Raw genomic sequence first — 3176 nt, 5'->3', positions numbered from 1 at the left:
GGTATTGAAGCTAAAAAAATAAATAAATAAAACTTAAAGAGCAATTCAATTTTATGAGTGTTGAAGCCAAATGAAAACCATCAATTATATTAGAAATAAAAGAACATACCTAGCTCTCTCGCATAAAAATATTAATTGAATTTAACGGATGTCAAAAATCCCACCTTAAATTCATATTCAAATTCAAACGTGAACATTCCAAATTTGGACGGACGTGGATGTTAAGTACTTTGGATGAGAATTTCAAGAAAAGCATCTTACAGCTATTTCAACGGATCCGCTCCTTCAACGGAATTTTCTGTATTCGCGTTTTGGAAGTGTTTTCTGATGGCTGTGACTGTGTTGGTGCAACGTCAACGAATTTTGATGTGATGGCTGTTTTTATTACTTTTTTTGCTTCAGGATTATGTTTTTATTACTATTTCTGTTAGGATGACAGGGATTATGCTTTTTACTATTTCTGTTGTGAAAAAAGCTGGAGAATCTTTGTAAGAGATAATCCGAGTCATCCGTTGCAAATAGAATTGGCATCAACATCTATGAGATAAGCAGCGCTGCAATCCCAACCCTTCGCTCCTAGTAAAATTGGCCCTGTGATAGCAGAGTGCGCGAGATAAAGGGTGCTGCTTATCAAACGGGTTATCTCAACGGTTCAAGTTATTGATTGCTTTAATTCGATTTAATTTTTGGATTCATATTGGCATTGGATTGGGATTGTTGTGCTCCTCCTCCTCCTCTCAGAGTTTCTGCATTGTGTGGTCTAGTCTCGTGCGTCTGTATGTTTGGAGCTCCATGTGTTGTGTGTGTATGAATGTGGTCTGGTCTCTGTTGTTAGGTGTGTCTGTCTGTGTGGTGTGGTTGTATTCTCTGAGAGCTGGAGGCAAAGGCGTGCTTGTGTTTTCATAGAGGCAGAGGCAGAGGCAGGTAGCCTATCAATTACTGAATCAAGACAACTGTGCCCAGGGATGACAGTTAAATGAGGCATCCGAACTCTGCCCAGGGATCACAATTAACTGAGGCATCCGATCACAGTTAAATGAAGCATTCTGGTATAGATCACTCTGATTATGGGTTGTGGGCTGCAAATAAAATTAGGCGAACGAGAGAGGAATCGATTTGATTTTGGAAATTTAATTCCGGTAACTTGATGTTCAGAGTTGTATGGTTTTTTAAATTAGATTTTCCGCATTCTTGGTGAGGCGGCAGTATAGATCCTTAATTGCACAGAAATGGAGAGAAACAGGGCCTGCCAATATGGATCTGGGCGGCGGCCATCGTCAAATACTGGCCACTGGGAGCATTATTCTGGAGGAGAAATTCCTCAGAGCCTGCGGTTTCTTGGTGATCCTCTGCATCCATGGTGAGCGGTTTCTTGATTTTGTAATTTAGATCCTCTGAATCCATGTTTTTCGGTTTTTTAAATTAAATCTTGTGCATCCATGCTGAGGCGGTTTCATATTCATATTCCACAGGAATCCTATGCTGATCCCAGATTGCAGTCAGTGTGCATCGATGTGAGGCGGTTTCTTGGTTTCTTAAATTAAGTCCTCTGAATCCATGTTTCAATCCATGTTGCAGGGATGTATTTACAATGGAGAAAGGTAACCAGAGAACTGTAATACTGATATGTATTTAGTTTATATTAGTATTCCTGAGTTATTCTTTGGTTTTGTTTGCATCGATTGAAGTAGAATTTTTAACCGAACCGGCCTAATGTTAATGTTTTTAAATCTTTATTCTTTGTTATTTCTCTCTGGATCTCATTAATCCCTTAAATCTACTATGTACTTTAATCTTTCTTCTCTCTTCTTAGTCCGCTTCCAATCCCATTAATTCCTTTTGATTTTTAGTTTTATTTTTATTTTTTTGGGTCTTCTCTCTTCTTAGTCCGATGCCAATCCCATTAATTCCTTTTGATTTTTAGTTTTATTTTTATTTTTTTGGGTCTGTTCTCGGTTGGCATTAATTCTGGCTCTGTTCTTTCTATGTAGTTTTCGATCTTTAACCCTGCTCTGTTTTTGATAGAGCCTGTTTGTTTCATCAATTCCAATTGTAAGAATTTCGATATGGATGGCTCTTGTTCATTTGGGTTTTTCTGTTCTGTATGTATTGATCCGAAGATCAGCGAGAAGAGATGCATGGATGAAAGAATTTTTAACCGGACTAGCCTGATGACAAAGATTGTAAGAATGCGAGGAGAGCAATTAAGGAAGCTGTTGATGATTCTCTTAAAATGGACAAGATAAGAATATACAAAGCCCTAATTAAAAGGAAAAAGAGATAGTACATTCGTCAAAGACAGGAGAATCTCTTACACCTCTCTAAGGTAGCTCCTAAAAATTTTTGGAGGCAGATTCTGACTAGGAAGACTAAGGATAATAATAAAATTGCTCTTCACGATTGGAATTCTTATCTTAAAAAGCTTTATGAATCTCCTAATGTCACGGATAATTTGGAAACCCTGCTCACAATGAAAGAAGTCTTCTCTATAGAAGACATTAAGTTTGGGGTTAATCGCCTCGCGAACGGGAAAGCTAAGGACATTGAAGGTTACCAGGCAGAAATCTTAAAAATTGGAGGCCCTGTCCTCATCCCCCACATCCACAAGCTTTTCAATCAAGCTGTTAAGCAAGGGTTCCCTAAACCTTGGACTGAGAGCCTCATTATCCCTATTTTTAAAAGTGGAGATACAAATAACCCCTCTAATTACCGAACAATTATGATCAGCCCTCTCTTAGCCAAATTATATGGTAGTATTCTGGAAAAAAAGTTAAGCATATGGATTGAAAGTGAAGATAAGCGGGTTAAAGGCCAAGCAGGTTTCAGAAGGCATCACTCAACAACAGACCACCTTGTTACGCTAAGGATCATTGCGGAGGAATGTCGTAATGATAAATCCAATTTATTCTGCTGCTTTGTAGACTTTAGAAAGGCTTTCGATACGGTTCCTAGATACAACCTTTGGAATAGGTTAGAAGAGCTAAAGGTCCCTCTTGAGTTAAGAGCTGCTGCTATAAGGCTATACGAGAATGTAATTGCCAAGCTAAAGAACAATGAGGGGTGGTCAAAAGATATTAAGTGTAACATCGGAGTTAAACAAGGTTGCCCCCTCTCCCCTACTCTATTTGGCATTTACATCGATAAGCTCGAAGGTTATTTAGAAGAAGCAGGATGTG

General features: G+C 38.5%; 1 long non-coding RNA gene across 1 annotated transcript; it reads left to right on the top strand.

Moving 5' to 3' along the window:
• Positions 1-454: 454 nt before the first annotated feature.
• On the top strand, positions 455-1670 carry LOC149140457 (uncharacterized). The gene is made up of 2 exons (XR_016265006.1): positions 455-1360; positions 1473-1670. It is a non-coding gene; the product is annotated as an uncharacterized LOC149140457 (long non-coding RNA).
• The last annotated feature ends 1506 nt before the right edge of the window (positions 1671-3176 follow it).

This window comes from Pinus tabuliformis, chromosome X (assembly GCF_031772625.1).
Source record: "Pinus tabuliformis cultivar Carrire ecotype Pingquan chromosome X, CPIR1, whole genome shotgun sequence".
NCBI lineage: Eukaryota > Viridiplantae > Streptophyta > Pinopsida > Pinales > Pinaceae > Pinus > Pinus tabuliformis.
The sequence above is the reverse complement of the archived record's forward strand: the minus strand, read 5'-3'. Positions and strand labels throughout refer to the sequence as shown.